This window comes from Tursiops truncatus, chromosome 4 (assembly GCF_011762595.2).
Source record: "Tursiops truncatus isolate mTurTru1 chromosome 4, mTurTru1.mat.Y, whole genome shotgun sequence".
Lineage (NCBI taxonomy): Eukaryota > Metazoa > Chordata > Mammalia > Artiodactyla > Delphinidae > Tursiops > Tursiops truncatus.
In genome coordinates, this window is record NC_047037.1 from 69969629 (window position 1) to 69995534 (window position 25906).

Here is a 25906-nt window from a genome sequence, read left to right on the forward strand (position 1 = left end):
TAGCACAGGGAACTATATTCAATACCCTGTGATAAACCAAAATGGAAAAAATATGAAAAAGAATGTGTGTGTGTGTGTATATATATATATATATATATATATATGTATATATATATATATATACACACACACACACACACACACAATTGAATCACTTTTTATACAGCAGAAATTAACCCAACACTGTAAATCAATATACTTGAATTAAAAAAAAATTCACCCATCTGAAGTGAAAATAAAAGAAAATTTTCAGAGGATAGTCATTCCTGGCACAAAGGGATATGAATCTTGAGGACTCTGAGTCCCAAATCTACCGACTCAACCTATTATGTTCAGGTATTATCCATAAACTCTTACCCCTGGGTTTTGAATCTAACTCTTCTTCACTCTTGTCTTTCATCCATTGCCTAGAAATATAGATGTACTTCCCCACTTCTGTAAATTCTAAGTTTTCAATGTAGAATATATTTGCAGATAAATAAGCATGCTTTTCATAATTTTAGAAAAAGAACTATCATTAAAATTCAATGTTTTCCTTAATTCCATATGCTCATAACTATTTAAAATCTTTTCCCCAAATATCTCTTGACAGAGTTCAAATTAGTCCAAGATAACTATATTTTCATCTCATCTTCTACAGGTAAAAACTGACCACAACAAAAAAATACTCAAATTATTTTTAAATGAGCCATTACACATGGTGCACTGCCTACAACAATCTATGTTCATACTTTTCTAAATACAATTCTTGACCGTATTATCTCATTACTCTTTTTATAAGTGTTATTTCTCTGAAATTTAACTTACTTTTTGAGGCAAAGTTCTACTTTTTAAGGCAAAGTTCTTAAGTCTTACCAAACTTTACCAAAGAGGAAATGTTAAAAATAATTTAAGGAATTCAAATTAAAAGTTGCTCTAAAAGTCACCAATTATTGTTCTCTATAAACATATTATACTTCATAGGAAATTACTAAGAATTCACTCGTCACATAAACTTTTAGTAAAACCCAGTGAGACAACTGCAACAGCTTACATTTAAAACATATACATATCATAAATGTATAAATTTTAAAAACATGTACATATATAGAAAGCCCTTAACATTTTTATGACATCATGAAGATAAAAATCTATATAACATATTTCAAAATATATTACTTTTCAAGATGAAAATACATATTAAATACTATCCTACCATTTACCCAATTAGATATTTAAAACATTAATATCGAACTTCTAAAATCCATTTAACTTACAGAAGTATAACTTCCGGTGGTTTGCTTGAGGGCATGTGCTTTTTAATCAAGTCAATTTCTAGATCATAAAACACAAAGAAATTTTTCTTACCAATAGCACTGTATCATCATTCCTTCCAACTGTTGATATTAGCAGAGCTTTCAAAAGCCGGCTCTTAATAACAAAAATAAAATGAAACTAAGCATAAAAATCCATTCAAATGACAATTTTCTGCCACATACTTGTTTGGGTTCTTTTTGAACTGTTTTCAAAATGACTAAGACATTAAAATTTAGGATTTTTTAATGCTCCAATTTTAAATGGGTTTTCAGAAGACATACCTTCTGCCATCTGACTGTCACTGCAGAGCTCCTATTACTTGAATAAATCATATCTAGCTAGCATACTGAAGTCCCAATTCCACGGTGCATGACTGAGCCTTGATGTTATCTAAATAGCAAGCAGCTTATAGGCTATTGTGCTTAACCAAACCCTTCCTTGCATTTACAATGAACCTGATTTTTTTGTGTGAGTAAAAACAGCAGCACAGGACAAAGTGAAGCTATCAGGAATAAATCACACAAAATCTAATGCTAATTTTTGTGAAAGTTAACTCATTTTTTCATATTATGTAATTACTAAGAACCATTTAAGGTACAGTCTTAAACCTAGGGTTAAGAGTCAGATCTCATTTCCTAAAACAAGATGAGTTGGACTTAACAAGCATAGAATCCCCACACCTAAGGCATCTTTGCTTCAAACCTGAGTTTCGCACAAGCTGTTACAATATTATAGTATTATATGTGGAGGGTTTTCTTTGAGGATACTCAATGTATGTGCTTAGATTTCCAAAGTAGGTAATTTTATGAGGTGAATTAGGGAATGAATGATCTGCCACTCAAGTAAAACCTCAAGCAAATTCTGAATAAATATTTTTAATTTAATTTTTTACTTCTGTTGGTATTTGCCAACTTCAGGGAAACTGAAGTTAAAAAAATAAAATTAGGGCTTCCCTGGTGGCGCAGTGGTTGAGAGTCCGCCTGCCAATGCAGGGGACACGGGTTCGTGCCCTGGTCCGGGAAGATCCCACATGCCGCGGAGCGGCTGGGCCCGTGAGCTGTGGCCGCTGAGCCTGCGCGTCCGGAGCCTGTGCTCCGCAACGGGAGAGGCCACAGCAGTGAGAGGCCCGCGTACCACACACACACACACACACACACAAAATTAAATTAAAAATGTACTATTCAATATTTGCAAAACTAAATAAGTATTAAAAATTCTCAAATGATATTTTTTGTAAGTTTGGAACATGTACTTCTTAAGTTTTAAAAATTAAAACTGCACTAAAACTTTTGGGCCACCTTGTATTGTTGAAAAACAAAATGAATCATCCCACTTTATTTTGTAGTTCTAGGTTTTTTCCTGAGAATTAAACATACCTATACATGTTAAATAAAGATTTGATAAACACATCTTTCAGAACCACAAAACAAAGGGTGTTTCAAAGATTCTGAAGTATAAACAGCAAAGCCAGCATTCTGTATTATTTCATCAATATTTCAATCAATATTATTTCATTGTCAAATTTGTAGCATCCACAGCAATTAAGATGACTTTCTGCAATTCAAAAGCGTTCTACCTTTACAACTGAAATATGCCCTATTAATATAAAATCCTAACTCTACTCACTGTCCAACCTTAATTTTAGTATCTATACAAATATTTGTGTAAAAAGAATGACAAAATCTCAATCTCCCAACAACAGTAACCAAATTGTGACAACTTTATGAGGGCAAAACTTAACACTTCAAGTCAGCTCCTAACAATAAGAATGACATAATATAATTTAATGAATACATGGAAATTTTACGAGGATACCAGCTAAATCTTAACAAAGCTCTACTCAATACCCATTTTATCACTTCCCATCTTGAACTTTCTCTTATAATACATGCTTTTGTTTCTGTGTTTAGGCTTAAGGAAGACCATTGTATCCAATATACACCAAACTAAAACTGTATTTACATTTGTAAAATGCAGTCTTTGTGAAATTATTTTTTTTTGTAAGTTATAAAACAATGTGATAACTGTAACAAAATAAGTTATAATTAGGAAAGATAATGCAATTTTCTGTCTTAGGGTCAATTCAAGAACATTAAGAGTCATAACCTAACCTACACTATAACATACATGCATACATTTTTATCACTTTTATTATATTCGCTATTTAAAGAAAGAAATCAACCCATTTATTCAGAGAAACCCCATGTGGTAAGACTATCATTAGACAAAATAATGGCTTTGAGTATTACAGTCAATTGTATAGTATTTAATCAGTAAAAACTGGGAGAAGGTACCTTTGGACTGACAAATGGTATCTATGCTTTATTCTCATTATTAAAAAAAGGAAATGAGTAAAATATATAATTTATATACAGCATAATTAAGTTTGTCTACTTAATATGAATGAGAGATTTTTTTCATTTATTCAAGTTACTTTGAACTTAAAACTTTTATACTTCCCCTTAAACCTTCCTCATGTATGTGACTTTCTAAAACTCCATACTCAAGGACTGAGAGTTATGAAAGTATTATAATTGCTAGATTGATTTCAAAATCTTACCATCTATTATGAAAAATGCTACAGCAGACAACTGAAAACAGTAGAAAGGCTCACTATGATAAGACCAGTCCTAAAGAGTGAAGAAAACTGGCAGAACCAAAAAGGCCTCAAAAGAAAACTGGCACCCACCCCTAAGACAACCAAAGGATGAATATAGCTGTAAATTGGTGACGTAACTATCAGGGGTAACAGTGTGTCAGGATGGGAATGAGGGAGACTTTCGTGCTCTTTGAATGCTTTCACCATCTATGTGCAATAATATTTTTAAATAGTTAAAGAAGAAAGTAAAGGAAGAAGACTGAGCGTATGTACAGAATTCTAATTCTACCACACGTGGCCAACTGTGGGCCTGAACTTGTAGGACCCTCCAGATGGTCTCTATCAGACCATTCCACTCTCTTTGCCTGGATGCACTCTTATTGTTATTTTACCCCAGACAAGGTAAAGTACCATTTTGAAGGCTCCTTTAACAAGCATATTTCAAGAAAGCTACAGTTAGCTATTTTTATTTTTCTGTCTCCTCCATATTTTGGCTCCACTGAGGAAAAGTACTAGCCAGTGATACAGCATAAGCAACAGCAAATTCTAAATTATTTTATCAAACTAATTCAACTATAAGTATTAAGTGAGCATATATGACATATTCACTACTATATTAGGAACAGTAGGAGATATACAACTTTATCCCAAAATACAAAAAAACAAAACAAAAACAAATGAAAAGAGTACGCAACTCAAGAATCAGCTTCAATTTGTTCTTAAATGCCAATTAATTCAACACGAACTATTTTGCAAGTTCCTTCACCCATCTTGGTTTCAACTTCTCCACTAAAATGAGACGGTTGTAATACTGGGTTGGCCAGAAAGTTTGTTTGGGTTTTTCTGTAACATTTTACAGAAAACCCGTACGAACTTTTTGGCCAACCCAATAACTCATGATTTACTCCAACCATGAAAGCTTCTGAGCTACACAAGTATCGCCTGTGTATACAGCCTTCTCTTGCACTCTTTCACCACTAGGTGACGTTCCAACATTGGTAAGAAAAGAGGCTGACAGTTTTCGCAAGCCTTAGCAAGGCAATCACTGATCAAGAATGATTAAAGGTAAGAAATTTTATATAGTTTTTTTTAGTACCAATGGAAATACTAATAAGAGAAAGTAGGAGTTGCCTATAATAGAAATTCTATTTCATGTGTCTCAATGGAAAAATAAGACATGGCAATAAACATAAAACATGATAATGGGAGGGAAAGGCAGGTATATTATTCCCTTTATAAAGATTACTGCCAAATTCACAATCATCTGAAACTAGAATTTAGGGATCTTACAATGCTATAGAACCAGGGAGGGGGAAAACAGTAACAATTAAAGAGCACATGATCCTATTAGAAAACAAGATGAGGTAAAGTATGAAATTACGTGATAAAACATTATTTGCCTATTAAATTGGCACACACACACAAAAAAGAGCACCTTTATACACTGCTGTTAAGAGTGCATCTGTACTAGCTTTTTGGAAAACCAACTGACAGTATACAAAAATTTAAACTTCCTACATACTTTGATCCAACAATCCCAATTAGAAATCCATGTCACATGTACCTATACATGTATGTTACTACTAACAGTTTCTTCAAATTCCTCTCTGCATTGTTAGACTTATGAAATAGACTATAAATGTTTTGTGCTTTTTTTTTTTTCTTTAGGGGTGAAAGTGGGTACCTACAAACAACCAAGGCTAGCTGAAACAAATGAGAGTACTTTAAAACACGCACAAAAGAAATTGTGTGCCATGGGCATTTAATACAATAAGAATTGACAAATCAAGAGTTCTAGTAACAGGGTCCAGTGGTTAAGAATTCACCTTCCAATGCAGGGGACACGGGTTGCGATCCCTGGTCAACCCTGGTTGGGGAACTAAGATCCCACATGCCGCAGGGCAACTAAGCCCACGAGCCACAACTAGAGAGCCCATGTGCCACAACTACTGAGGCTGTGCGCTCTGCAACCCACGTGCCACAACAAAAAGCCCGTGCACCGCAACGAAGATCCCATGTGCCGCAACTAAGACCCAACGCAGCCTAATTTATTTATTTATTTTAAAAAAGAGTTCTAATAACAACTGTATAAATAAACCAAATTGTTTGTTTGTGCCTAAGTCCCCAAACTAAAAGTTACACGTTTAGGGGTAAGGGATTAAGAGGTACAAATTATTACGTATAAAGTAAGTTACAAGGGTATATTGTATAACATGGGGAATATAGCCAATGTTTTATAATAACTATAAATGAAGTATAATCACTATATTGAATCACCATATTGTACATCTGTAACATATAATATTGTACATCAACTATACTTCAACTAAAAAAAAGTTACACTTTTCAGAGGTAAGGTAAGGGTTTTTGTTAAGCAATATATACATGAATGTTTCTTCCATTTTAATGCAAATTAGTGACTATTTCTTCTAAAATGTAATGCTATTAATCCAATCCCTAATAACTTGTTTGACATTTCAATCAGCAATTTAAAAGATGGTCTTTGAAATTTAAACATTCATTAATTCTAAGACTCGTATTTTCCACATTTTAGCATAGTTAAAATTGGGATATAGCTTATAGATGAAATCTTACTGCTGCAGTTGACAGGTAACCATGGTGACGCAGTGATCAATGCATGCACACACTCAAAGTTGGTGTCAACTGGTTATAGCATTGTCATTTCAGTTGAGTAAAGTGCATTATTGGCAGTACAATGCTGAGTTTAAATTGATTATTAAAAATATTCAAAAAGATTACACTGTAGTTGCATACTGAAACAAGAAGTAATCATTTGCACAGAAAAGTATCAAAATAGAGCAGCAGAGTGGAAAGGAAGAACTAGGATCAGAAGGGGTGGGGGGATAGGGAAAGGTAGAGAAGGAAAAAGGAAGAACAGAAGAACTTTCCGGAGAATTATACTTCTAAATCTTCAGTATGTTAAGGAGTCACACACAGACTACAGATATGTTCATTTTTCTTATAACAACAAACTCCAAAATAATTTTTCTTCACTAACTCAGCATATGTCACTTCAGGATTATTGTATTATGCTTACAAAAAAACAAAATTAGTTTTACTCATGATCTTTACTACAGTATGGTTCACATTTCATTTTTCCAAACATTATAAAGGCTCAACCTCAAAGAAGCACAAAATCACCAGGAAACCATTCTGTACAAAAAGTACAATCCTGCAAATTTCCACTTACAACTGATAGGCACTTGGATCAATTTTTTTCAGTTACGTGAATTTTTTTCCACTTTACTCCTTTTCCCCAATTTGAAACCTACTCATGCTGATTCAGCATAGAAAGGAAGTATAAAGGCCTTAACATTTTCATTCAGCAAATATTTCAATAATACAGAACTTTAAGTTACTACTGAAGAGGATAATGGCCTTACTCATGGTACAACCATCACAGAAATCTAAACTTCCTCATTTCCTATGGTCATTCTATAATCCACTATTCAGGATTAAAAAAAAAAATCAATGTATTTGGGTACTATGTCAACCGTAATAATAGTGACTGACATTTGAAAAGGGATTTTTAGTTTACAAAATATTATCATTTACCAGTTTTCAATCAATACTGTCTTTTAAAAACAGGAAAAAAAATAATCTTCACTTAACTAAGATTAGCATTTTTCACCTTCCCTAGAAAGTCAAGCATGGGGTGACATTATACCGAAAAGCCTTGCCAACAAATTAATGTAGACAGCACCATCCATTTTCCACAACTTCATTTGAAAGCAGCGTGTACTTGAAATACACGCTTTCATACGGAAAACAGCGTAGGTTCCTAAGACAGCCCGCAAATGACCTTTTTACCTCTCACAATGCTGCTGATCTACTTCTTATTACACTAGCCTGGGTGTTGAGGCAGGTAGCCAGGTTACCAAGCCTCTACCTCCTCTGTCCACTTCTTAATTATTAATATTCCCCAAGCCTCTACTTCCTCTGCCTACTTCTTAACTATTAATTCCTCCATGCTCCTCTCTCTGTAACAATATCATGGGCAAAGGGTGGCACCACTGGCCCATCTACAGTGGCAACCACCAATCAGTATTGTCAGCACTGCTCTCTCAGGAGTTCCAGAACCACGGATTCAAACATCTACAGTCCATGTTTGCAGACAGCTAATTCAAATGGCTTGTTTCAACTTTCTTCCAAAAACCTGCCCTCTCACCTGCTGCTGCCACTACCAATTCCCTCTACTCCTTTAACGAATAGGACTTGCCTAAAAAGCCATGCTAGGAAATTGGAAGTCATCCTAGACTCCTTCCTATCCCACACCTTCTACATCCATCTGGGCACTAAGTCTTATCATTCCTACCTTTCTCAAACCCACCTCACCCCACCCTACCTGCATTGGCATGCCTCACCTTGGGTCCTGACCCCCTCTCCAGTCTCCCTCATTCTAATCAATATACGAACCTGATGTGATCGTTTCTCTCTGCTTAAAATTTCAAGGGCTTCCTATTGTCTGCAGCATCATTTCCCAACTGGTACAAGTCCCTCCAAAATAATTTTTTTTTTTGGCGGTACGTGGGCCTCTCACCGCCGTGGCCTCTCCCGCCGCGGAGCACAGGCCCCAGACGTGCAGGCCCAGCAGCCATGGCTCACGAGCCCAGCCGCTTCGCAGCACGTGGGATTCTCCCGGACCGGGGCACAAACCCGCGTCCCCTGCATCAGCAGGCGGACTCCCAACCACTGCGCCACCAGGGAAGCCCCAAAATAAAAAAATTTTAAAGGCATTGACTGCTCATATAAATTGAAGAAAAGTACTGCATTAAACAAAGTTAAGTAGCCCTCTTACCAGGAAGACTTTGGAAAGTCTTACAACACACGATACTATTATGTGTTTGCCTACCATGGGAAACTGGTGCAAAAGACAGACCCAACTGGGCTCCAAGGACAAAGTCACAACTAACTGGGAGACATAAAATCCTTCAGAACCTGGCCCTGCCTAGTTGTCAACACCACCTTCCATTCATCAAAGGTTATTATTCACCTCCTACAAACCTTACATCCCATCTATACAGAACACAACTTGCAGTTCCTCAAAGAGTCCTACTGATTCCTGATTCCATTCTTTTACATACGTCGTTCCTTCTGCTAAGAATGCCGTTCCCTAATTTAGGCTGGCTGAAGAGCTCCTGTGAGTCCTTCCAGCCCCTGGTCAGTTATTTTCTCTACTAAGCTTTGATTGTCCCTTCCACCCCGCAGCAGACTTGTCCCACCTCTGTCCCTCCTCTACACGTGTCAGAGCAGTCAGTACTTGTCTCACAATATTGGGCTTACAGACTAAAAACAGACTTAAAATTGGGAAGCAGGCCAGCACCCAGCAACATAGCTGACTGAATCAGACAGGGCAAGACAGGAGGTGAGTGTGAGGAAGGGCTAAAATCTTTCCTTTTTCTGGGCAAAATTTCACAACAAAGTAAATTTTGTTTTTGCCCCACTCCCACATCTCATCCTTATGCCCCTTTCGCTTTCCTGACTCTCCCAATACCCTCTCCCCAGGTCCTTAGTGACCTCACCTAACTCTATACAACCGCCGCCACAAGACTATGCTCATCAGTATCAACTACTTCCTCGTCCAGTTCATCAAGAGTTATTCTGTTCAGAAGTTAATACATAAATGGGTTACAGCTTCTCAAAGCTGGCAAATCCAAGATGAATCTCTAGGCAACAATTTATTTAGTTACTTATTTATTTTGGGCTGCACCATGAAGCATGCAGGATCTTAGTTCCCTGACCAAGGGTTGAACCCATGCCCCCCTGCAGTGGAAGCGTGGAGTCCTAACCACTGGACAGCCAGGGAAGTCCCCAAAATATTTTTTCTTTAAGCATGAAGGAGATACAGGGAGTGGGCATTACAGTTCTACCACTCAGAGAGGCTGGCCCATAAAAATCTGGGAGTCCTCCTGACTGAGTCTCCCTGCTTCCCAGGAGCAGCAGTGGGCACTACTAACAGAGACAGATGGAGCTGGTGCTATGGCAATCCTACGGATCACCCATTCTTTTTGGGTTGAAAAGTTTTATTTGCTTTAGAGACCAGTGACGGTCAGTTTTTCATTATTATGGACAGAAAGTCTCACCAACACGGTCACCAATGAACTTAAAACAGTGCCTCTAGGGCTTCCCTGGTGGCACAGTGGTTCAGAGTCCACCTGCCAATGCAGGGGACACAGGTTTGTGCCCCGGTACGGGAAGATCCCACATGCCGCGGAGCGGCTGGGCCCGTGAGCCATGGCCGCTGAGCCTGCGCGTCCGGAGCCTCCGCAACGGGAGAAGCCACAACAGTGAGAGGCCCACGTACCGCAAAAACAAACAAACAAAAAAACAAAACAAAAAAAAACAATGCCTCTATTCTAACCAAGTAATATCTTAAAATCCAACCCTAGACCATTGTTTGATTTAGGAAAAGGCAAATTAATTGAGAAAACCAAGATGTTGCCCAAGTACCCTTAATATTTCAAAATAAATCTGTAATTATTAAATTAGCATTCTAGAAAGAATCAGTATGGTTTATCACTACTTCCTATTTCATAAAAAATCATTTGTTACAATGTCATTGTCTACACGTGCCAAGTACGTGCTAAATGTTGGAGATTACAAAGATTAAATTTCTAACCTCAAGAAGCCAAACCTAGGCTAGACAAGTAAACAAACCTATCAAAGCGGTTGCACACTGCAGTAAAGTAAGTATCATGCGAGCACTGGGAGCACGGAGAGGCACAGGGAGGGAGGAAGAGGCAGGCAAGGGACAAAAGAGTCTTCAGAGAAGAACTCTCCCTTGATCTAAGACCTGACGGGTGTGAAGTTCATCAAGCAAACAAGCAGTAAAAAGGGGAAATAAGAGAGAGATGGAATCCAAGTAGAGGAATTACCATATGCAGAAGTGCTAAGGTGAGAAATCCCAGAAAATGTTAGGAATACAAGTTACTTGAACTAGCTGGAGCACAGGATGGCCTCTGGGGAATGGCTGAAAATGGAGCTGAAAAAGATGGAACACAATCAAGTTATGATGAAAGACCTTGTTTGATAAAGATATGGATTAACTTGTACGTGATGGAGATTCTGAACTTTTCTCAACTGAAAGAGACCCAAGGACGTGCCAAGAGGCCACATTCCCAAAGAATACAATGTGAATGGTGTGCAAAGCAGCAGTTCTGTGTTCCCTTGCTAGACTGTTTACCTCCAAGAAGGCAGAACTCACTCATCAACATATACCCAGCATCTAGCCCTGTGCTTGGCACAGACAGGAACTAAAAAAGTATCCAATAGTTAGATGTGCCAACACAATCTTAGGGCTCAACTAAGTGGCCCTAACCCAGCCTCCTTCCTTACTGCCTATAAAACTCACAACTCTTACGCACTACAACAATTGGTAATTGGCACAACTTTTAAAGTAACATGGGGAAAGGTATGGGCTGCACCAGAGATTAGAAAGGATTTTGAGAAAACACACATTAAGATGCTTTTGAACCTGACAAAATTAAGCAGTTTTTCTACTCTTCTCACCAAAAACTGAACAGAAAACAACTGTAGATTAGCTCAAAATTATTCAACAACTAACTCTAAGACAGTGGTGATAACTATAAAAAGTATATTTTTATATAGGACCCATGGAATAAAAATCTATTTTAACTAACAATTTGCTAGACTAGTGTTTCAAATAATTAAGTGCTACTCAGGTTACTTGCCTGCAGTACTTTACATTTCACTTAGTAAACTGAATTATATTATGATAATTAGCATGTAAGTAAGAACTCCATCTCAGGTGCTTGGGAAAACAATAAGGAAAAAATATTTGGTCTACAAAGAACCAGTGACTACATCTAATCAATGCAAAGGCCAGAGAAGTAAAACAAAATTTCAAGACTTCTTTTTAAAGAAAAGATGTAGACACATTTCACTAACCAGAATTTCTAAATGAAAATAAGGGAAAATAGGGCTTCCCTGGTGGCGCAGTGGTTGAGAGTCCACCTGCCAATGCAGGGGACACGGGTTTGTGCCCCGGTCTGGGAAGATCCCACATGCCGCGGAGCGGCTGGGCCTGTGAGCCATGGCCGCTGAGCCTGCGCGTCCGGAGCCTGTGCTCCGCAACGGGAGAGGCCACGACAGTGAGAGGCCCGCATACCGAAAAAAAAAAAAAAAAAGGAAACATAAAATCCTATTAAATAAACATATTTTTAAATTTTATAATGCAGCCAGGGAGAGAGACAACAGGTAACATTAACACAGAGGATGGGGGAAAAAGAGACTGCAAACACACCCAGAAACATCAAGATAAAAATATACATCAAATGTACATTAGAGACCCATGAAATTAACATCTTGAGCTTTATAGGATGTCACTACCAAAGATGCAAAATCATGGTATTTTTGCTATAAAAGCCGGAATTAAACAGTATGTCATTATTGCCTGCTGCTCCAGTTGAGAAAAAGCAATCCTCAATCACAACCCACACACACACTCTCTCACGACACACAGATACACACAGGAGTGTGACTTGTTTTGAATATGTTAAATGTTATTAAACTAATAAATAATAGTAATTTACCAATTACTGAGCCTCTTATCCTCACAATTCTCTATGTTTTATAACCTCCATTCAGCCAATGAAGAAGCTAAATAGGGTTAAGGGACTACAGAGCTAGTAAGTGATGAGGCTAGAATTCAAAATCACTTGTATATGGCTCTGAGGCCACATTTTAACCAATACACATGCCCTCTCCCAGGGCACAGGACTGTTAAATCTTTAGTCACCATAACATTTCTTTAACGACTGGTGTTTTCTTACTGTGCTATCCCCAGAGCGATATTTAAGTTCAAATACTTTAAATTTCATGGAAAACATTAACAACTTACAGAGTTGTTTTTAAATAAGGCAAATCTTGCTAGTAGTAAGGAGACATTAACTCTTAAAAACACTGATAGTCAGGGCTTCCCTGGTGGCGTAGTGGTTAAGAATCCACCTGCCAATACAGGGGACACGGGTTCGAGCCCTGGTCCAGGAAGATCCCACATGTCACGAAGCAACTAAGCCCATGTGCCACAACTACTGAAGCCCGCGCGCCTAGAGCCCGTGCTCCACAACAAGAGAAGCCACCGCAATGAGAAGCCTGCGCACCGCAACAAAGAATAGCCCCCACTCGCGGCAACTAGAGAGAGCCGGCGAGCAGCAACAAAGACACAACACAGCCAAAACAAAAAAAACAAAACAAACAAAAACAAAAAACACTGATAGTAGCTGAATATCCATCTAGAATTATAAAAAGTACCAACAGTGCCCCAATAATCCCAACTTTATTACTTAGCCCTTTAATTATGCTAGGTTTTTTGTGTGGTATAAAACACCCAGTATAACCCTAGGGAAATAACAGATTTTCCTAAACACCTAATTTCTTTCTCCATTATTCACACTGTGGAATCACATCACATATGGATTTAATTACAATTCAACTATCTGTGCTGCAAGAAAAAAGAAAAACAAGAGAGAAAAATACTCTAAATAATGGCGGCAGGACGCTTGCCCTCACATCCTTGTCCCAGAGTGAGCATGCAACGGAGACTAAATCTGGGGTTCCTTGGTCAATCCAAAGCACATAACCGATTATGATTCCAGAAAAAAGTAACCTATACTAATAGCTGAAGAAAAAACTAGCTGTGAGAATTGAAAAACCATATGTCAGTTAACCAGTTTTCAAACTGGTGCCTTCCTAAATGACTTTTTCATGGGTAATTTTGACTTCACAGGATTTTTATCTTAAATGAGAATGTAGGCCCAAAGCCCCTACATAAAAGGGGATTTCATTTTACTCAGCTGTTTAGATCAGAAAGAATTAGGAACCAAAATACCTGTCTTTTATACATCAAAGTAAGTTACTAACATATTTTTCATCCTACTTTACAAATAGGAAAAAGAGAGCAATAGGGATGCTGTAAAGAAGCCATGCTAGACACATGTGGGAGCTGTTCCATGACTTATTTTAAAATAAACTAAAAATGTAATAGAAGTCTGTCAAGTGATCAAAATCAATCCTTTAAAGTTGGTTCTCAATAAGAAAAAAAAAAACACCCCACAAAACATACATTGAGTTTTGAGATGTGCCATTACTACAGAGTACAAACTAAAGACAAGGGTGAAAAGAACACCCAACTAATAGAAAGCTTCTCCTTTACCAACATGCTGTCACTTACCTCTCCAGACATCAGTTTCCTTTTCTGTAAAAAGAAGGGGCTAGTCTAAATAACCTACAACCACTCAGCATTATTATTTTCTAATCTCATACCTCCTTATTTCAATGTCCAACTCATAAACTCCTTTGTGAAAAAATTAAAAAACAACAAAAAAATAGCAGTCAATTAATCTAGCTTGCTATCACTGAGGCAGACCTGTCTTTCACCTCATCACCCAACAACAGATATAAATAAATTTTATTAATAATTTCTGAGGAAGATTATATAGATATCAGCGTGTTCCACATCATGTAATCAAGAAATTCTACTTTATAGTTAACTCACCTTCCCTGGAAATTATGCTTCTAATCTAACTAGTATCTGAGTGTCATTGGATATATATATATTTTTTTGGCCACGCTGTGCTGCTTGTGGGATCTTAGTTCCCCGACCAGGGATCGAACCCGGTCCCCGGGCAGTGGAAGCTCAGAGTCCTAACCACTGGACCTCCAGGGAATTCCCTCAACGGGTTATTTAAAAGCAAGATCCACAGCGAGTAAGTGAAAGAGTCAACAAGAGAGAAATTTTGATTAAGAGATTAATTACAAAAAAAAAAAGATTAATTACAACTCACTTCATTCACCCCATCTTACATACAAAAAAACAGACTTCAAACACAGGGTACTAATTTCTTCCTGCATTCCCAGCTCATACTAGCATTAGTGGCCTTTGGTGATAGATAAGATAAAAGATGCATTTTCACCTGTAACTTCAAAGATACGTGCCTCTGAGAAGCTCCATTTTCATAAATCTATGTGGACCCTTCCCTTGGGGAGACACATACATAAGGTACATAAGTCCTTTTTTAATTTGGACAGCCTCAAAGTTTGCTATTTGAGTTAATATTTTACAATCTCAGACCTAGCAAAGGTCCCAATACAAGCCTGTGGGTTGAAGATATTATGAGGCCTGGTGTTGGGATAGCTCTCTGGAAACTCTTCAGCAATCCTCATCCTCAACTTTCCTCTGTCTCAGATATTTGATTATTTGGACAACTCTCCCTTTCCTTCATTCCACTTTTCTCCCTTCTTACTGAGGACCAAAAAATCATTTTCAACTCACCATTATAACAGTGATCGTTTTTTCCAGTTACCATTTATTCATAACATTTCACATTACCTCTATTTTTAATCGAATATGTTTTTAATGTTTTTAACTCAATTTTTATAATTACTAGTTACCATTAACTTCAGGACATTCTACCTTGTAATTGATACATACTTTTCTCCAGATTAAATAAGCCTAGAACCTTTTACTTTTTAACCTAAATCTTAAAATATGTAGCCCAATCCTGATCCTCTCTCATTTCTCTACTCTCAAAATATGAAGATCAACAACATTAAAGTAAGACTGTAATGGTAATTTCCTTGCTTCTTGCTTGTTACCTGGACTAGTTAAGTGGGTTAATTAGAATACGGTTTTGATGACTACAGATTTACTCTCTCCAACAGGCCAGTTGGCTTCATTTCACACAGAAAAACTATGTTCTAAAACCAAAGACTAAATCCCATCAGCTAACTCTTGGATCCAGATTTAACCAGATGAGCTATACAGCACATTCAGAACACATTCCATCACTGGAACAAACCTTCTGGTTATGTACCAGGTAGACATCAGACACTAGATTATCTTCCTTTAGCATACCACTGTGAGTTGTTTTAAGAATGTTGTCCAGTTAGTGATAAGCTGCTAACTCCTATTCAACTTAGGGTCTGTTCACAAGGTCCCCTGCTTAGGTTACCCAGTATACCAGTGAACAAAAGCCAGCTTTAGATGAACCATGTAATCAATATCATTTTGAAATTCTACTTCTGTCTTCTAAGATTTTAGAAACTACAACCACCACCTCATTGTCATTCACAAGCATGAAGTTCCTATTTCCACCATCACCTAGACCAGTGGGAAAAAATACAAAAACTAAAGACAAAACTCCACAGCATGCCCCATTATCATTCATCATTGCCCACTTCCTAGGACTGCTATCCATTTCAGCAATAAAGTATATTCACATTTAAAACCTTATATTCACAGTGGTTACAAAACCACCATGCTAAACAAGCACAGCCCTGATTCAGTATATGGAATGGAGGGGAAAGGAATATTTACTATGTGCCAGGAAGAGTGCTCCTTTCTTTACATATGCTCTCAGCTAATCCTCAAAACTCTCTGACGTAAGTACTAGTATTCTCCTTTGTTAATTAAAAAAAAAAAAAGAAAGAAAAAGCAGAACAGGGAAGTTAAGCAACAGTATAAGGGACTTTCAACACAGCCAGAATCCTAGCTCTGTTACTGTATGTGACATAGAGGTTTCTATTTCTAGGTTTACCGGATTAGCTGCATGTGACTTTCAGCAACTTAACATCTCTGAACCTCAGTTTCCCCATCTGTAAAATGGGGTTTAAATGAGACAATTCACATCATGTTTAATTCAAAGCATAGTATACAGTAAGCTTACTCAATAACTATCAGCACTGGTCAAAGTCAATAGCTAGTTAAGAAAGTCAGATCAAACTCAGGTCTGATTCCCAAGTTCATGCTTCTTCTACTACAATATTCTGTAGCAGCAAACACACATTATTATCCACATAAGAATCCATACTCGAAATACAACAGATGGGAAACTGATGTTACCTAAATGAAATAACTATTTAGGGCTAACTAAACCAACAGAAGGATTTTAGTTCCAATAACTAATAAGCAGAACCAAGTAGAAAACTCATCAGAAAATACTATTTAGACATTCAGGTTATAGAGTTTTGTTTTAACTACTGTGAAACTATTTTCCTATCTATATAGGAATTTATCCTATTTATCTCAAATCAGTTGTAAATTAAAACTTTAACAACCAAAGCTCCCCCAAATAAAGCTTCCTGGTCAGCCTGGACGAAGAACTCTGCCCTCTTACTACATAATTTGAACACAGAGTCAAAGTGAAGCCTGTCAACTTTATTGCTACTTAATATTTTTATTTTTTTTGTAATTGTACTACTTAGGAAATAACGCAACCAACCAATGTCAACATTCTTCCTATCCAATCCCCTGACCAAAAACCGGCTTTGCTGTTCTAATAATGTTCAAAAATCTCACTTAGCCGTCTCATCCTCATCTGCTTTAATGGTGGACAATGCAAAAACAAGGATAGCAGCAAAAGTAAACTTTCTTAACAATTATTAATAATAGGCTTACTATTTCAAGCAACTTCCAGGAACTGACTTGCCTTTAAAAAGGGTCGCTAAACCAGAATGGGATGCCCGCATACATTTATTTTGGCAACTGTAGCCTATTCAGCAAAGCAACAATCCTCCTAAGAAAAGAATACCACATATATTCCAGTGAAACAAAATTAATAAATGTGCCTTGGTACTAAAAGGCTGAATTCTAAGCAAAGGTAGAGCTTTTTTTTTTTTTTTTTCTGTGGTACGCGGGCCTCTCACTGTTGTGGCCTCTCCTGTTGAGGAGCACAGGCTCCAGACGCGCAGGCTCAGCGGCCACAGCTCACGGGCCCAGCTGCTCCACAGCATGTGGGATCTTCCCGGACCAGGGCATGAACCCGTGTCCCCTGCATTGGCAGGCATACTCTCAACCACTGCGCCACCAGGGAAGCCCGGTAGAGCATTTTAAACTAAGTGATCGCCCTTCAAAAGACAATCAAATCAGAACACCTTCACTTTAGCAACAAAGTCTTTAGAAAAGTATTCATTTTGCAATTATCTTAAACGTCCCTGCATTTCTTAGATTTTTGAAAAATTCTAACTTCCTGATTCATAGATCTAAAATAGTCATTACATACATAAACGTTCTACTCATTTCGTTTGGAATCATGTAGGAAACATAGGTTTCTGTTTCTAGGTTTACAACTCCATACCCATTCATTTTGCACTAACGTAACCATTCAATACAGCTCTAAAACACTGATGAAAAAGTAGTTAATTATCTGAGTGATTCATACCTCCTATGTCCAGACACCAAGATCCAAGGATGTTTCTGTCAGATCTGTGGGAAGAGGAAATGATAAACACCTGTCACAAAAGCTTTCCAAACTGGGAAGCTCTGAATTACTACTGTCAATCCCCAGTCAGATTCCCTCCGCTCCCCCTCCTCCCGCCCCCCGCAAAAAAAAAAAGAGGTCACATATCCACCAGAACCTAACTTTGCGAATGATGTGGGGAGAAGGAAAGGCTCTAAAGAGAGCGGCCATGGAGGTACTGGAGAAAGGGCCCCGGGTTTTTCTAGAGTCAAAGTGAGAGGCCTTAAGCAAGTCATAAGTCACTTTTCCTCTCTGGGCCTCACTTAGCTTAATGCGGTGACTGGCCAGGAGCTCCACTACTCCGTGGCTAAGGACAAAATGAAGATTCCTCAGTCAGCACCCGCACGAACCCACCAAGCGCCCTGCCAATACCCCTACCTTCGATCTCACCATCTCCCGTACTTTCTGAAACGGCTGGACCACCATCTCACTCTCAAACCCAACACACTCGCCTTCCCCCCAAGCGGCGTGTCCCAACCAGGCCTTCACACCCACAGCGTGGTGCCCTCCTCTGCGCCTCACCTGTCCCAGACAGACATTCCGCAGTCTTAACGCTCCTCTCCCCACCCCACACACACCTTCCCCGAGAAGTGATGCCCAATTCCGGCTCGAGGAGGCCGACCACGAGCTCACCTGGTACCCGCCACCCCCGACAATACCATTCACCTCCTCCAACCTCCCACCGGCTCCACGCCCTGCTCACCCAGCCCTCCGACGCCTCGGGGAAGCTGGGGCCACTCACCCGGCACCGCCGCGCCGTCTCCTCGGCGGCCTCCCGGCCGGAGCAACCGAGGGGCCGCGCAGGGCCGGGGCCCACCGCTGTCGCCGCCGCCGCCGCCGCCGCCGCCGCCTCGCCTCAGCCCAGCCCCATCGCCCTCGGCCGGCGCTGGCGGCCGCGGGTCGCTCGAGCTCGAGGCGCCGCCGCCGCCGCACGCTGCGGCTCGGGGTGAGGGGAGGGAGGAGCCGCGGCGGGGCCCGGGCCGAGGCGGGCGCAGGAGCGTCCGCGCTCTCCTCCTCTGCGCCCGCGGCGGCGCCGTGTAGCCGGAGCAGGGCGAGAACAAGGGCGGGCAGCAGGGGGAGGTAGGCAGGGGAGGGGGGCGTTCTGCACTCCGAAACGGCCTTCCGCCGCCACCGACGTAGCGAACCCCCCCTCCCCTCCGCGGTGGCGCCTGGATCACGCTGCGGGGAGAGCCGGCGGGCTGCGGGGGAGCGCGCGCGGCGAGCTCGGGACTCCCGAGCCGGATGTGAGGTCACGTGATTGCCTCATCCAGCGCCGAAGGCGGAGGGGCGCAGAGGGGAAGTCGGGAGGGGAGGGGCGTTGTGGGCGGGGCGAGGGGCGGCCCCGCCCACCTCCTCCCGTTTGGTCCCGTCCCCCCAGGCAGGAGGAGAAAAAAAAGGGTGAGGGAGGGCACTACGGAGGAGCCGGCTGTTGGGGAGGGGATGTTCCTAATGGAGGACTTCATTTTTTGGGCGGGAGGAGGTGGAATTTGCCATCCTGGCCCTGCAGACCAGATCATAGTCCAAATCCCCATTTTATGAACAGGGAAACTGAGTCGCAGTGAAGGGCCTAGCTTAACTTGCACCGAGTCAAGGTCACAGAGGTAGCTTGTACTAGAATGATGGAGAGGAGGTCAGATCCTGGCTCGCAATCCAGGTACCTTTCATTCCTTAACAGCAGACTCCCCCCTCCAAAAACAAACCAAAAACTATAAATTGCATTTAACAACCTGCTAGGCTCGCCCGACCTTGGGCTGAGGACTGGAAGACGTACCCAAGAGAAAGCTCCCACGTACCCACTACACCGCCTCCAGCGGTAAGGAGTTTCTTCCGACAGCGCTGGATGCAAATTAAATACTTCCCTCCGCAGAAGATTTATCTCGGAGAAGGGCCCCGGCCGGATGAACAAATCGCGAGTTTGGTTTTCGCGACGTCCCTTCGGTGACTCGCGCGAGGAGCGCGCTCAGCCATCTGCCTCCTCGGGCTCCCGCCATCTGTTGGCCGTGAGACTACCTTGCCCGCGCCCTTAAGGCCCGGCTATCACTGTTACTGTCATTCACCTTACAGCTAACAGAACTCCCAGCTGCTGGAGCGTAAGAAAGGAGGAGACTCAACGACCTCTGGTGCACAGCACTTGGGCATATTTGCCGAGGGCAGGGAGCGTTCATGCTCCGGTTCATAGCACATGATAACACTAGGCGGGGGGCTGCCACCCTTGGTCCGTGACACGTATTGACACCTCATCTGGGGGCAGCACACATCCCCAAGTCCGCGGCACCGATGTCACCTCACCGGGAGCCAGGAACACGCTGCTCCTGGCCCGTAGGTTGTGTGGAGCTGGACGGTTTCCGCGCACTTCCCGGTACCACGTGGCATGGACTGCGCACTGGACCAGGATGGATCTACAGCTCTACTCCCCGATTCCTGGGCTCAGTCTCACCGTTTGTTTTCCCCCTCAAATGATTAAATGAGATAAGGAGCGTGGAAGCGTTGGGCAAACTCTAAGAAGCTGTCTTGGCGGCGTGGAGCCCTTAAAGCCTCCTTCCTCACCTCTCTGGGCTCCTTGGCTCGTCACTGTTTTCCCTCAGCCTTTAAACAAGCTTAGGTTCTAAAAACAAAACTATCTCTCTTCCTTTTATACAGACCTCTTAAACGGTGGTCTATCCTGCTGACTGCACTTCCTCCCTTCTCAGCACTAGGCACTCAAGCTTCCCCTCTTCTCCCCCCACCCCAACACCTTTCCTCACCCTGTTAGGGCAAGAGTAACCCATGACCTTCATTTTCCCAAATCTAGCAGGCATCCTGCAGACCCTTATCTTTCTGAATCTCTCTGCTACATTTGACAGCTCAGATGACTTCCACCTCTGGAATCTCAATACTGTCTTGGTTTTCAGAAGATGTGAGAACTCTTCCAGTTCTCACATCAGTAAATAAAGCCTCTTCCTCCTTGGGTGGCACCTTAAGTGCCACTGTTGCCCGTGAATTTAAGGTTCCTTCTTCATTGTGAAAGAATTCGGAGACGATGTGGTAGGTAAAAATCAGATTTATTTAGAGAGAAACGCACTCCACAGACAGAGTGTGGGCCATCTCGGAAGGCAAGAAGCAAGAGTCCTTGAAATATGGCATGGATTTCGTAAGCGAATGAGTGGGAAGATTATTTCAACTGTTTCGGGGAAGGGGTGGGGATTTCCTCTTTTTGACCTTTTATGGTTGGCCTCAAAACTGTCATGGGCCTGTGGGTGTGTCATTTAGCATGGTATTACAATGAGCGTATAATGAGGCGCAAGGTCTACTGGAAGTCGAATCCTCCACCATCCTGGACCTAGTTGCTTCTCAGTAGTTTTTGTCATGTACTATGGCTATGTCATTTTTTTAAAAAGTTGTGCCCTGCCCCTTTCTATCCTGTTTTACCACCAATTGTGAGTCTGCACCTTATATGGAAGACTCCACTGCAAGCCCACAGCTCCTCTCATTCCACTCTTAGGAAATCACCTCCATCCTCACAGTTTCAATTACCAAATCAGTGATCACCAGCCCAGACCTCTTCCACAAAAGTTAGACCCAAATATCCAAATGCCTACCAGGCAGCTCTATCTAGATATCACAGGGGCGCCCCGAACTCAGCTTGTCCAAAACCAAACTCATCCTCTGCCTTCATAGCAGCTCCTCCCTCAGCTGTTGGCACCACCATCCACAGCCATCAGAATTAGAAAGTTGGGAATGAGTGTGAGTCATTCTAGATTCAGCCTCTTGTGTTATCCAATCATCCAGTCATTTCTATTTCACCTCAGTAACCCTCAAATCTCTACCTCCATTCCCACTGGCAAAAGTTCCAGCCATCCTCTCCAGCCTGAACTATTACAGCAGCCTCCTAACAGTCTCCTTCAGACAAATTCATCCTCCACGCAGCCTCCAGAGTGAACTGTCTAAAACACATACCTATCTAAAATCCTGCAGGGGTTCCCCCGTCTTCTGGCTGTTGCTTGTATCTCCAAGGAACCCAGCATGAACTTATCAATGCACTCAGGCTTTTAAAAGACCACGCAGAGCTCCAGACTTCAAAAAGCAGCCAACATCCCCAAAATAAGTCAACACACAACCAAGCAAGGGAAAACTATAGGAAGAACAAGAGCAATTGAAGATTTCATAAGGTTTCCTGTTACAGATGTTTTGGGTATGGAAAGAAGAGAATTTGGACACTGATGAGAGGAGTTGCTGAGTCACTGGGTAAAGCTTGAGCATGTTTATAGGCTGAGGGGAAAGACAAGCCAGAAAAAAGAGAAGCCCAGGATGAAGAGAAAGGGAGTGCAGCAAGCCTTGAGAAGTTCTGGAAGCCTGGCTGGCTCTTGGCCCACGATGATTCCGTGCCCACACTTCTGTTCATACTGAGCCCAGCCCTTCCCTCCTCTGATCCTACTCACTCTTTAAGACCCAACCCCTGATCACAACCCCAAATAGGTAACAGTCCCCTTACTAAGCTCTAACTTCACTTTCCACCCTTGTTCTCAATTGTCTTCCTCTCTCACCGTCACCTTACCTTCTAGTTCACTGAAAAACATGCAGGCCATCAAGAGGGAACACCTGCAAGTCTACACATCAACCCACCTCTGCAACCAGTATCTCTCCCTCACTCCAGTTTTTCCAGAGGAGCAGGCAATGCCTCCTTCCGAGAGCTCTAACCCTTCATAAGTACAGTCCTGGGCCTCCCAAAGGTCACTGCTGTTGCCAACCTCAGTGGACACTTCTCAGTCTTTATCTCTCAGACCTCTCAGCAACACTTATCTCCCATTCTTGAAAGGCTTTTCTCTCAGTTTCAATAAGTCTCTTTTGGAATTGCTCCTCCGTCTTTGTCTACGCCATCCCAGACTCTTGTGGATACTTCCACTGTCTCACCTCTAAATGGTGCTGCTCTCCAGGGCTCAATCCAGGGCCTGTTTTTCTGTATATACAAGTCTTATTGCTTGGGTCTTTTTTTTTTTTTTTTTTTCCCATTTGTCATCTATGGACCTTACAGGAGTTGTGGATGGGCTTCAGGGGGTCTATAAATTCCTTAAACTTGAATGAAAATACTTTAAACGAAGAAGTATAGTGTCTATCAGCTTTTCAAAGACATCTGGAACCTCAAAAAAGGATGAGAGCCCTGATCCACAGTCACTCCCCCTGATGACCTCAAATACCATGGCTGTAGCTATTGTCTGCATGTACATTAATAACTCACAACCGTATATATATACCTGCAGCCCAGGTCTCACTTCAGAGTCTCTGGGCCATACGTCCATATCATCTTCACATGATGTCTCACTGGTACCTCATAAATTCACTTATCCAAAACCCAGCTCTTCCCCTTCTTCTCCAAACCAGCTACATTCTCAGACTTTCTCGTCAGCAAAAGACACTGTCACCCACCCAGCTGCTCAAGCCAGAAACCTGGGTGTCATTCTTTCCATTCCAATATCAAATCCACTTCAAATCCTTCCACCTCTCTCCATCTCTACTTCCACTAGGATAATCCAAGCCACCTCTCAAGTTTCTCTCTCACCTGGAATTACTACCTTAGCCCCCAACTGATTTCCCCACTTTCACACTTACCACCCTCCAATCCATTCTTACACAGCAGCCAGAGTGTATTCCTGTGTGTGACTCCGAGCATAGCTTCTGATAAAAGTTTTCAACTGCTTCCCATTTCACTGAGAATAAAATGTGAACTTCTTTGACCTACAAAGTCCAGGGTTAGACGCGGCCTGCCCATCACTCCCCCTTCAGTGGCATTCCTGCACCCTCACCTTCCCCCCACCCTAGATCCTTTCCTACATCACCTCATTCCAACCACAGTAAGCCTTCTTTCGGCTCTTCAAACATGCCACACTCTTTCCTGCCCCAGGGCCTTTGCACAACCTTTTCTTTCTCTCTTTCCCTTGTTTCCTTGCCTGGCTAACTCGTACAAGTTCAGCTCATGCCTTAAATACATGTACCTCAGTTCTTTAAAAAGGCCTTCCCTGGCTATTTATTCTTTCCTTTATTTTCTGATGACCTCCATTTATTTTCTTTATAACCATTACCACAATTTTAATTACCTGTGAGTTTATGTACGTATTTAACACCTGTCTCTCCCACCTGATTTCAATTCTGTGAAGATGAGGACTGATTACACCTCAAGAATTTTTCTAGAAGGGGCTTAAAAGTAGTGGTCTTTTTGGACGAAGAAATGAGGGTTTGTCTTGCGGCTATGCTTCCATGACACTTTATGTAAAACTGAAAAAGGATCAGTTGTCCATGTTTGTAAATGGGGAAAGGATTTTTGGAATTAAGGGGAAGGGACACAGGAAGCACTTCCCCTGCCTTCCCCAGAAGCCATCTTTTGGTGCAGCTACTGGCAAAGACTGAATCGGTTTGGTTTATCACTATATATCAAGCACTAGATGAAGCCTGGCATATGGTAGACTCTCAAATGTTTGTTGTCAAATGAATGAATGAATGAATGAACTTACATTCCCAAACATCATCTCTGTTAAATGCCTTTCCTGACTCTCAGGCTAAGCATCCCTATTCTGTGCATCTTTTTACTGCATTTGCAACCTTGAACAAGTACCTGTTTAGCGTCTGTGTCTTCCATTAGTCTATATTGACTTTGTGTTTTTGTTTCTACAGTTCTAAGTACTTTTGTGTGTTATTTGATCATCACAACGATGCCAATACTAAAAGCAGCAGTAGTTACTATTATCTGTATTTTTAAAGAGATTTTTATTTGTATTATCTATATTTTTTAATAGATTTTATTATCTGTATTTTTTAAACTGAGGAAGCTTTACATGTATTATCTCATTTAATCTTTGGAATAATCCAGGAAGTGGGTACTATTATCATCTCAATGTTTAAAGATGAAACTGAGGAGAGCTTAAAATTCCCTTTTACAGAATAGGAAAAGATACTAAATAACTCACTCAAAGTCCCAGAGCTAATAAACAACACACAACCAGGATTCAACACAGGCAACTTGGCTCCAGGGTCAAACTCTTCATCAGTACGACCAAATGAAGCCACAGGGATCCAGCCTCTGGGATCCAAATTCTTTGGATTATCTGTTTAAACACCCAGATTCTGACTTTCTCATGAGCAGGGACCCAACTCACCCATCTCTGGATCCTTACCACTTAGTGGAGGACCTGGCTAATGATGGTCCTCAGTAACAAGTATGTCGACTAAATGAATAACAAACTGTCATTGATTTTCACAACCACCATGTCAAACTAACAATGGCATGATTAAGCTTCCCATTTTATAGAGAAGAAAAATGAGATTCACAACTTCATAAGAGGAAGTGATTTGTCTTACTGTCCTTCTGACTGACTCCAGCCCTCTTTTGTATTACTTCCGCTGCTCCCACAGTTTAGAGGACAGTGTTCAGGAAGACTTCACCTTAGAAAAGACTAGAAAAGGGGCTTCCCTGGTGGCGCAGTGGTTAAGAATCTGCCTGCCAATGCAGGGGACACGGGTTCGAGCTCTGGTCTGGGAATATCCCACATGCCGCGGAGCTACTGAGCCTGGGCTCTAGAGCCCGCAAACCGTAACTACCGAGCCCATGCGCTGCAACTACTGAAGCCTGCGCGCCTAGAGCCTGTGCTCCGCAGCAAGAGAAGCCACCACGATGAGACACCTGCACACCGCAATGAAGAGCAGCCCCCGCTCACCACAACTAGAAGAAAACCCGTGCACAGCAACAAAGACCCAACACAGC

The 25906-nt window shown here is 41.3% G+C and overlaps 1 protein-coding gene across 8 annotated transcripts in view; it reads right to left on the minus strand.

Annotated features, from left to right (window-relative positions):
* Positions 1 to 19345, minus strand: part of ATP13A3 (ATPase 13A3) — an 80916-nt gene extending 61571 nt beyond the window's left edge. For 2 of the 8 annotated variants that reach the window (XM_033855634.2, XM_033855630.2), the window contains exons 1-2: positions 18917 to 19341; positions 18097 to 18140 (exon numbers count right to left, since the gene is read on the minus strand). The gene's annotated coding sequence lies outside the window, so the exon portion shown is untranslated. Of the gene's footprint in view, positions 1 to 1256; positions 1315 to 1347; positions 1411 to 18096; positions 18141 to 18877 lie in introns of all 8 variants that reach the window. The other 6 variants (XM_033855632.2, XM_033855631.2, XM_073804040.1 and 3 more) reach the window with 6 other exon arrangements.
* Between the last annotated feature and the right edge of the window lie 6561 nt (positions 19346 to 25906).